Here is an 11,057-nt window from a genome sequence, read left to right on the forward strand (position 1 = left end):
AACAAAGCACAGTCATATATGTAAGTAGTTTATGCTGTGTGTGTGTGTGTGTTATCCTGATATTGTTTAGCCAGCCTTTTTGCTCTGCCATTTGTGGGTTTTTGCTTTCAAAAGGATTACTCCGTCTGCTGCTGCTGCTGCTGCTGCTGCCCTTCTGCTGCTGCTGCCAGCGAGTACATAAAACATGCTCATATAAGCGTATAAATATGTGATAATAATGATTAAAAGTTCTCATCATGCCAAGCCATCATCATTTATGCAAAGGATTTCCACCATACGCCCTGTATACGTATCTCTCTGTGCTTGTTTGTGTTTGGCTGTGTGTGTGTGTGTGTGTGTGTGTGTCTGTCTTTACATTTTTATTTGGCACCAAAGCTATGCGACGGATGCTGCTTGTCTATGTGGGTGGCTCGATTCTTATGTTTTTTTTTATTTTTTACTAGAGCTCTTTGTGATTGCGCTTAAGCAGAGATGATTTCAATTTTCCGGAATTTGGTACTTTGCCAGTTGGCACTGTGAATCCTTCACTCTGTGTGCAGATGTGTGTTTGTGTGTGTGTGAATTTCTCTTTGTTGCGTGCAATAATATGAGGACAATCATTTGATAAGTGGGTTGAATATGCAGAGCCACAGTTGCTCCTGTCGCGCTCCTTGACAAATGAAAGGGGTCACAATTCACATTCTGTTTTACTGCCACCGAAAGCCAATCCCAATCCCAATCCCAAACCGAAACCACAAATCCACATCCAGGCAAAGTGTTAGAGACAAACTTTTAATTGTTTTTTTCGGCGCACATTTGAGTTGTTCTTGTCGTTTTTATTGTTGGTGGCAAAGTGTTTGCTGAATTGGAAATATGTAAATGATTTGAGTTTTGTGTGCTCTACTTTAAATATCTATTCAGCCCTTTGGCTTTTGTTGACGCCTTTGTGTAGGTGACTTCGTCTATCTGTGCTGCCTATTGTTGCCATTTTTTGGTTATATGGGCTTTTTGGCATAAGATCAAAGCTTTGGCAACAACTTGAATATGTCATCTTTATGAATTGTATAGAATATTATGTGTGCTATTTATTAAGAGGCATAACTATGTTGAAACTCATTGGAATAGCATGTGGGATACAGTTTATTATTCAGTTTAGTCTTGTAAATTTAATTTATTTATGAAGATGAGTTGAAGTTTAGGTAAACATTTGACTTGTAAGGCTGTCAAATTTATAGTACATTTTCATTATCAATCTTCTAACTTCCACAACTTTGTAAAACTTAAAATATACTTTCGTCTTGTATTCAAATTTGTGTTCTGAGATATTTAAAAAGGCAAATATTTTGAGGGATAAAGTTTTCAAATGCAAAGTATAATTTTATTATTAATCTCTTTGAATCACATTAAATGTGATTCATTGTATTACTATTAATATTATGCTGGAATAATGCTTTTCTCTTGACATTTTATAATATCTATGCATATCACCCTTCAAATACTTTGAATAAGCACACATGTCTTCATGTTAATACCTATTTCAGGTAAGCAAAATCGAAGACATCTCTGTAGCCTGAACTTGTTCAAAGAATTTTTTAACTCAGTGGCTGCCGGCGGTGGGATAAGATGCCAATCCAGCTGATGGCGACGGAGTCTTGTACAACTTCATGGCAATGGAATGGAACTGACAGCCACATCATTATATGGATATCATTATCCTGTACTCGTATCGTGTGTGTATCGGCATGAGTATGACTACAATGGATGCCGATTGCACGCAGAGTGAGAGAGACCAAAAAAAAAAGAAAAAAAAATACATATATATAAATAAATGAAACGAGAGGTAAAATGTCACAAGATGCTGCACGCGGGTGTATCATCTGAGAAGGGGAGGGAAGCGGGATATATATGTTTGGTTGAGGGCGTGGATGGGCAATATAATAAAGCGCAAACATTTATACACGACACTCGATGTGGATAACGATATAAGTAGAGAATAGCTGAACAGAGCAGTTCATGAGCCACGACAACCGCCGCCAAGTCAACTGTCGATATCAGCTGCTACACGATGCATTCCCCCTACCTTATGCCACTCCCCCCTCCCACTCCCAAATAACACCCACCCATGAAATGAATGCGAATTCTGTTTGCTATCGATTTTCAGCATAACGTTTATTATTTTTATTATATGGCAAATACGTAGGGTGGATGGCAAATTATGGGCTTTTCATAACGTTAACAGTCGCATAAATACGCTCTTTGTGTCAACCAAGTAGAAAAAATGCGATAAAAGATTATAAAGTGTGTGTTGGTTGGTTGCGACGTTCTGGCTGCTGGATTCACAGGATTCGATGTGGATTCTCTCCAGGCACAGCTTTTGCACAGCCTGCCAGGCTGCTGGCTGTTGGGCAGCCTGTGAGTGGGAGTGGTAAGGGGCGGGGCGGGGCTACTCGCTTGGCGGTGACATCTGTTTCCGACATCTTTTAATAAAATTTTCATCTTTATTACGAAACGATTGTTTTATGTGGCCCGGCGCACATTTCCCAGCAGCTCGCAGTCACTACTTAAACTAGACGTGTCCTGCCACGCTGGCAGGAAGTCCTTCTGTGGCTCGCGCTGCCAGCTCAAGCTCTGTTCCCCTCACTCTCCCCCCTCTCTCGCTTCCTCTCTCTCTGCTGAGCCGCTGTCTAAGAGGAAGTAATTAGAATGAAGCGATTTTTAGTTGCCACCCAGCGTCGCAAAAGTTCTGCAAGTTTTTCTTTCGATTTTTTTCATTATTATTATTTTTTTATTTCAGTAAAGTTTTTTGCAAAACGGCGGCAAGTTCATGGCTTCACTCCATGAAAATTTAATTTGATTTAATTTTCATTTTCATAACACACACTTTTTATGCACAAATGTATGTGTTAAATTTATGAAAAGTGGACAATAAACAGGCGCTTATATTGAAATACGTGCGCATTTAATTGCTTTATTTACGAAAATTGCACAATGCACATTAATGTTTATTTATGGCTTGTGTGTGTGGTTGCGATTGTGGCTTCCGAAGTGGTTTTGTATAATATTTAAAGTGATGTCAATATGCTTATGTGGTCAGCTGAGCGGCATACTTGTGCGATCAGTGAATAATGACAATGACTATACAATTGCCAAGCTTTAAAAAATAAATTAAGTTATAAGTAAACAATTATTTCAATAAACTGAGATCATCAAGCTGTAATAAATGAATAGCTAATTAAATATTTATTTGTTTAATTACTACTATTATTAGCTAAATCAGAAAAAATATAACTTAAACAGGCACCAAATGCATTTAATGAATTTTAGCAAAGTGTTAAAGGTTCCTTATGCATATTAAAGGTTTTCATTAACAGTATTTATTTAAGGTTTTTTATTCTTATAGCACTGTGGCGCTGTGGCTGATGGACCATGAATGAACATATAAAGGGCACATTTTACGATATATATATGTATATAATTTTAAATATATATTTTGTTTACCTCTTTTTAAATGCAGCAACGCAGAGTTTTTGTATTGATGTTCGCATGGGGGCGCAGAATAAACCACGTGGAAAATTTGCATGCGGCAATTCATATTTTTCTTTTACCCACTTCGACCCACCGCTTGACCAATAACAACAACGGGAGAGAGAGATAGAGACAAGGAGAGAGGGATCTACAAATAAATAAACAAGGCAGTCAGGCAGCTTTAATGAAAACACACAAAAGAGCAAAAGCGCATGGCATAATTTTTAATGAAAATAAGAAATATAATAATAATAATAAAAATAATAAAAATATTGTGCGGTGGCAGTAGTTGCTACCAATTAATATTTTTATTGCATACAAATTGCATAATTAGTCAAAGCTAAATGACAAGGCCCAAGCAAGTCCAAATTGAAAGGGATGCGCACATTAAAAGGAAGGGGTAGGGGGTAAGTGGCAGGGGGTAGGTTAAGGCGAGCAGACGAATGTGTTGTTGTGATTAATAAAATTACACGAAATCACATAGCAGCGGCAACGGCAGCAACAACATACAGCAAAAATTTGACAGCTCGAAACAATAACAACAACCCAAAAACAACAATAATAATAACAACAACAACAACCACGCAGGACACTCGCTAAGGGTGGATGTTGCTGTTGTTACCTTTTGAATGCTTGGGCAATTTTGGGTGTTAAATAAAAAGGCTCATCACTTGACGCCGCGGCTGCTAAATGTGGCAGCAACAAGACACAGGCAGCTAGACACTGGAAAGGACACACAAAATCTGAATCTGGGTTTCGCTGTGTGTCGTTTGCTGTTGCAGCCTTTAAGGCGTAAGCTGCCACAAGATGTTGCAAGCGACGCGACGGCAACGTGTGAACAATTTGGGCAAAAGAAGACATTGCCGCTACTTGACTTGCTAGGGGTAGGGCTAAGGGGAAAGGGGTGGTAGGGATCTTGAGGCGAGAATTTAATTAATTTTTATGTTTGCTGTCGGCCGTTGTTGCCCCTTTGTACTTGCCTGAGTTATGTGACTCGCTGTGGGCATTAGCCTCATTGTGAAGTGTAGACTTGCTGAGGCATAAGTAAGTTGAAAATTTATGTATCGTTTTATAGTGTCACACATGAGCATAACTGTTGAATTCTGCTTGGCAAGTAATTAGTCAAAATTTAATGTAATTTATTGCCAACAAGAAGCAAGAGTTGAACTGTTCTTTGGCAGTCATTTAGAAGTATCTACTGACTTGGTTTCTAAAAGATGTTTTCGATTCATTTGACTTTTCTGTATTATCTTTAACTTGGCTTTCATTTTTTAAAACCTTTTTTAGAAATGAAATAAATATATAAAATGCTGTATCTGACCTTAAGCGAGCTATTTTTCCCTTTCCCTCAGAAACTTTAAATTATACTTCGATATTAGCATGGACTATGGAACAATTATTAATCTATCTTTTACAATTTGTAAACCACTATTATATTAATTCATAGTATTCATAGTATATCAGCTAATGCACCTATTCCAACTAAACTTCATATTGACGTGTTTTCAATTATCAAAGTGTTGATTGATTACATACGCCTCGAGCCAGAATTCAGTTAGTTGATCTGTTACATTGTCAGTTCTCAGTTTGGCAATTTGACATTTCAGAAGTGAGCTCATAACAAGTTGTCGCAGCTTATCAGCCTGGAGTGTGGAGTGTGTCTGTAGTGTCTACCACATGACGCACCCGCAGTACCCCACGTCAAAAGTATGGCATCAATGTAACGCTTAGTTAGGCAACAGATTGTGCTGAAATACATATGGTATGCAAAGACTAAATCCAGGACAAAGGACAGTAATAAAAAGAAAACTGATTTAAGGGATGCCTTCCCTTTAGATGCGCCTCGAAATTAGCGAAAGGGTGGCTCAAAATGTCATATATCTATGTGCGTTATATTATTAGATATATAGAGCAAACGGGCTGCATTTGAAATGCGATTAGCTCGAGCAATAGAAATGAATATGAGCATAGAATTCGCTTTGGTCACGTGTTGGGCTTTTGAAAAGGCCAAACAGGATATTATGAAATGATTATTCATTGCTTGATGGCACAACTAATTTTCATATTTAAAGCAAATCAGCCAAATGATGGCAATTTCTAAGCAGGAAGTAAAGCATATTAGAAATATAAGAACAACTGGATGTTTTTAATTAACGACCTGCCAAACGTTTTGAGTGAAGGCCGCTGACCTGAGGCGCAACATTTTTAATTAATCTCGTAAATGGATCGCGTTCATTTTCATCCTGCTGCTGCTCCTGTCCAATGGCTGCATTTCTGATGGACACTCGGCGTCTGTTTCTGAAATGGCCACTGCTCCTCTCATCTCCCCTCTCCAGCCTACCAGCATCTATCAGCCTGCGAAACGCATTTGAGTTTTTTGGCTGCACAATTTAATTTGATTTCGCAATATTTTTTCTATTTGCATTAATGTTTATATTTTTTGTTATGTTTGTTTGCATTTGATTTTGATTTGATTGACATTTAAAACGAGAGAGAGAAACCGAGAGAGAGGGAGACACAGATAGAAAGAGAGAGAGAGAGGAAGCGAGACAGTTGGAGAAGAGAACCCTTTTCAATGGGTTGCATTTACATAATTAAATAATTGGTAGTTAGAAATTAATTGATATTTGCTTGGGATATGTTACTGATAGGCATGATTTGCATTATTGTGACAATAATTCATATCTATACATTCCATTGAATAGGGGCAACAAGGCAAAAGTATTCTCCTACAAACACAGCTATAAGTATATATATATTCAACATAAATACGTAGCAATACATATGTGTGTGTACGAATATCAGCAGGTCAGTCGCATAGTTCAATTAAAGCATATTAAATATGGCACAGTTCAGGAGCGCTGTGTGTGGCTTTGGGCGCTTTCATGTACTGAAACTTTGTAAAGGTTTCAATAAATGTACATATATTTATTATTCCAGAATATGAGTGCCATTCATTTTACATATTTATACTTCATTGCTTACCGCACTCCGCTCCTGGGCCATTCACTTAACCTAAAATTCTTGCGGCAAAGAAATCTGAATTTAAACTGATGTTCTCTCTGTACCACAGTTGAAAATCAGTTGTCGTGAGATCATGTCAAACAAATATGCCCCGCATAAGAGTTGCTTGTATTTAATATACAAATTAAGTGCAAAATAAATCACACACAATTAAAATAATAAAATAAAAGCGTAATAAACATGTGCAAAAACCTGAACACTATTGTGTAATAATTAAATGACAATTGAAACATAATTAAGTGATGGCCATGTGGGAAGCGCTCAGAGAGTTAATTATATCAACGCCGGATGGGTGAGTGTGTGTCTGACTGTGTGTATGAATGTGTGTGTGTGTGTGTGTGTGAGTGTTGCAATTGAATGCATGATTGAGTGGCAACAGAAGTGCATAAAGCGCAATAAACAAAACGAGTTTGTTAGTGCAAACTCTGTGCTCTTTTATGAGCCACATTGACTTTGCCTAGGTCAACCCATGCTTAACCTTAAAGGGCAGAAGGTTGTCCATAGTTTTATGCCTTCAACGTGTGCATAATCTTATGCAGTTAGCCATAAATGTGTAGTGAAAACCTGTTTAGCAGTATCTCTAATCATTTTGTATAGCTTTACCGAGTGTATTATAATTTTGTCATGAAATGAGTAACGCAACGGAAAATCTATTTTCAGCCTTCACACAGCACTTTTGTCCTTTAAGAAAGGGGTTTACTGAGCTTGAAACTCACAGCAAAAACAAATATTTTCCCCCTCCACAACTTTTTCAGAACTGTACCGATTTTCTAAAACAATATCTTTTCAGTTAAGGTTTGATCTGTAAAATGATATTGTATTTAAGATTTGGAAACATGATTATCAGCTTTTCACTGCGATACGCCTGTCATAAATTAAACGATATGCAAAATATATGCTATAATTTAAAATTGTACCCATAAGAAAGGCGCCAATCTATGTTTTGCAATGCAAAACCTTATTTTTAGTAAGGTAGTTATAGATGCGAAAACAGTAGTGCAGTCTACGTAGTTCCCTTTTTAAATGGATCCATTATGACCAGGTTATTATGCTAATTACTTATTTAATTAAATAAATTGCGGAAAGTTTCTGTTCTAAAAAGGCAAACAAAGCTTAGGGGAAATTTTTCAATACAATTATAAATGGAATTCATTCTGTAGGTTGGCAGGCCGATCAATAACATCTGCCCGTAATATAGAGCAACTGGTTTTTCATGATTAAGTTGTTATTATCAATCAATGGAAATATGATAATGAAGGCGAATAATTTTCTAAATTCATTTTAATTGCTACGTAATTTATTGTAATTTGTGTGTCAATAAATTTAACTCGCTTGTTGGACAACATGAACTTTGCCTCTAGATGGGATTCCAACCTCTGGACATGCCGTTTAGAGCAGCATTAGAGTGATCCACAGGATCAAAGTGTATATTGAAACAAACAAGTAGGAATGCTGTTGTGCACTGAGATCGGCTACGAAATACACTGAACTCAGTTGTTGAATACATTTTAGTTGATCAATCATATGTCTCCAGCTCTTATAGCCTCTGAGATTCGTGCCATTTACATAAGTTTGCACAAAATCATTAAACCCCTTTTAAACATTTTTAATGGGTTCAGTCTATAGAAATGTAAAACTATAATTTTTATATAACCAGCGGGCAAATGAAACACGAATGAATGAAGTAGTTTTAAGTGTCAGCCCAAAGGTATGCAATACTTTATTACAGATGCTCATGACATATTAACCAACATAATGCTACAATGTAACAATACTGTTAAATTAGCATAAAAACCAATATGTGTTACTAATCCTGTTAAATGTTCGTTAAAAATATTATAATTATGCTCGTCATTGCATCCAAATTTGAATTAAAATTGCTTTAAATTTAAAACAAAAATGCAAAAGGCATTTTTCTAAATTTAATTTTACATCTTTAATATCATCTAATCTCCGACAGCGATAAGAAATGTACTAAATAAATTTCAGTAAATAGTCAGTTAGTTGTTATTGTCAATTTTTAATGTACAATCAGATGCGGCAAATAGTGGAACCTAGCGGCAAAAAGGTGTGCCCAGAATGTCAGGCACAAACAGCTAAAAACTACAAAAGAAACTGAAGCCATCCTTCACATTAAGAGTTGAATCACCTGAGCAAATATGTTTGGGTATATGGCCCAGTAAAGATCGTAAGATCAAATGGCATTTCATTGCCAAGCGAATCGGAAATCAGGCGAGCGACACATGAGAAATGACCTAGCTAAATATGATATATGTATATTTAATATTGTATAAAAATATTGCCAAAATGTGGCATGAAGTGCAATAATTTTTACATGTATTTCAATTACTCAAACGTAAACGGGTTTACAAAAGCTAACAGCTAACCGCAGCAACAACAACTACGACAACAACAACAAAATCGACAACAGCAGTTAACGTTGAGATTGTTGTTGTCGACCTGGTCTTATGAGGCTATAATTCACAGACGGCTGGCTTAGAAGCAATCCCCAAGTCGAGGAGTTTGCTCAGCATTTACGTCGATTTCTTAACTTTTTTTTTGGGGGGTTTTTTTTTGTTATTACTGTTTTCAATTACTGCACGAAGGACAACATTTTAATATCGCTTTTGTTTTATTTTCTTGATGCTTGCGGGAGGGGGAAGGAGTGGTAGGAAGGTTGAAGCCCCTGCATATTGTCTGCGTATGATATGCAAAATATTTGAAAAGTTTTCGTCGTTAGCGTTGGCGTTTAATAAAGGCGTTGATATGGAAATAATTACCAGCAGACTTTTTATATTAATTCACCAAAGCTCAAGAACTCAATTCATCTTTTAAACTAAAACCCTATATATATGTATATAAATGTAAATACGTCAAAATATTCTTGTCTTGTGTTTCATAATAGGCAAGTTGTGCTTGCTTAGTTCAAAACTAAATTTTAAGAATTATGTACTTAGGCATAGCTTTAAAAAGTGGCATTTATTTTAAATACGCCGTTAACTAATCACCCATTTAGGCTAATTTCTTCTTCTTCATTGTTTGTTAGTTTTTGGGCTGTGACATCTGCAATAGTTGAGTCATTAAAGTCCGACTCTCTGCCTTGTTGTTTTATTTAGACTATATTTAACTTTTGTTGTCCATAACAACATTTGGTTTTGATGTGCATTGTGACCTTTTCTGCTAAAGCAAAAAAAAAAGAAGAAGACACTGCTAATTATAATTATAAACGAAATACATTTAATTTAAATGCGCGCGGCTGTGCACAACAAGTTCAAATATGTAAATTCGTTTCACGACTGCAATTAAGTCATTCTTGTCAAAGCGTTGAAGCCCAAAAAAAAAAAAAAAATTCAACCTTCGTTGGCTTATTAGTTTAAGGTCTTTGCCTAAGTGCAACAATATCCTTGTGCCGCATATACACATATATATGCGGACTCATACTTGTGCAATCTGTTGCTGTAACGGATCTGAGTTCCGAGTTCAGATTGAATGGGTTTTCATGAACTCGCATTTGTCTTGTTTACGAATATTTCTTAACGCTTGATCTGGCATTTAATTGTTTATAAAACTTAGTTAAGAGTTTGTTGTTTAACTTCTTCAAGTGAATTGTTTTTTTTTCAGAATTTTATTGTTTAGTTGTCGGCAAGTGGCCAAAAGCGTGCTTCCGCTTTTTTATTCATGCTACTTAAGCTGTTGAGAGTTTAGACAAGCAGATCTTGAACTTCGAAGCGTTGTAATAGAACCGTATAGATTTGCGTAGAATAAAGTCGGGCTCGGTTGTTCCCCTTAACGGCAGTAATACGCAAATTAGCCTACAGATCGTAAAGATCTGCATTTTAATTGATCTCCAACAAATGCAAGTAATAATATATTAATTAATCAATGAACAGTAACTACTATATAATTATCAAGTAAGAACTTCTTAAGAATGCTACACGGATTCGTATTAAAAACCTGGTGTATCAATCAATTCTACTACTTTAAGTGTCATAAACATTTGAAATATGTTAATATTTTATGAGCCAGATCTTTATAGACGTCTCACGTTGCGTTGTTTTTGCGATTCTTGTTGAAAAACAAATGAAACCTGTTAATTATAGACCAAAGTGCGTGATACTGCTTACTGATCCCCGTACAAGCAGTTAGTACAATACTAAATACTATGGGCTCGAGTGTGGCTAACTGAGCGCGACCGATTGCTTGATAGCTAGTATGAAATGTAGTCGAGTAAATAACTAGACATAACAATTGCGCCAATCTCAACTTGATAAATTTTCCACTTAAGCTTGTTAAGAATTTTCGCAATATTTGCCCCTTCTGTTACAATATGATCTCTAAAATGCTCATGTTTATGTGATCAAAACTCCCGCTTTATGGACTCATCTGAACCTTGGTGTAAACTTTACAAGTGATTAAAAGTAAATGTGAAAATTGTACATCAATGCGTAATCGTCCACTGTCACTTTCCATATCCTTCAGAAAAAAACCCTTAACGATTATGGCTTAAAGTAAATAATGTAGGAAGCAAT

This window comes from Drosophila grimshawi, unplaced genomic scaffold (assembly GCF_018153295.1).
Source record: "Drosophila grimshawi isolate 15287-2541.00 unplaced genomic scaffold, ASM1815329v1 contig_44, whole genome shotgun sequence".
In the NCBI taxonomy this organism is placed as follows: domain Eukaryota; kingdom Metazoa; phylum Arthropoda; class Insecta; order Diptera; family Drosophilidae; genus Drosophila; species Drosophila grimshawi.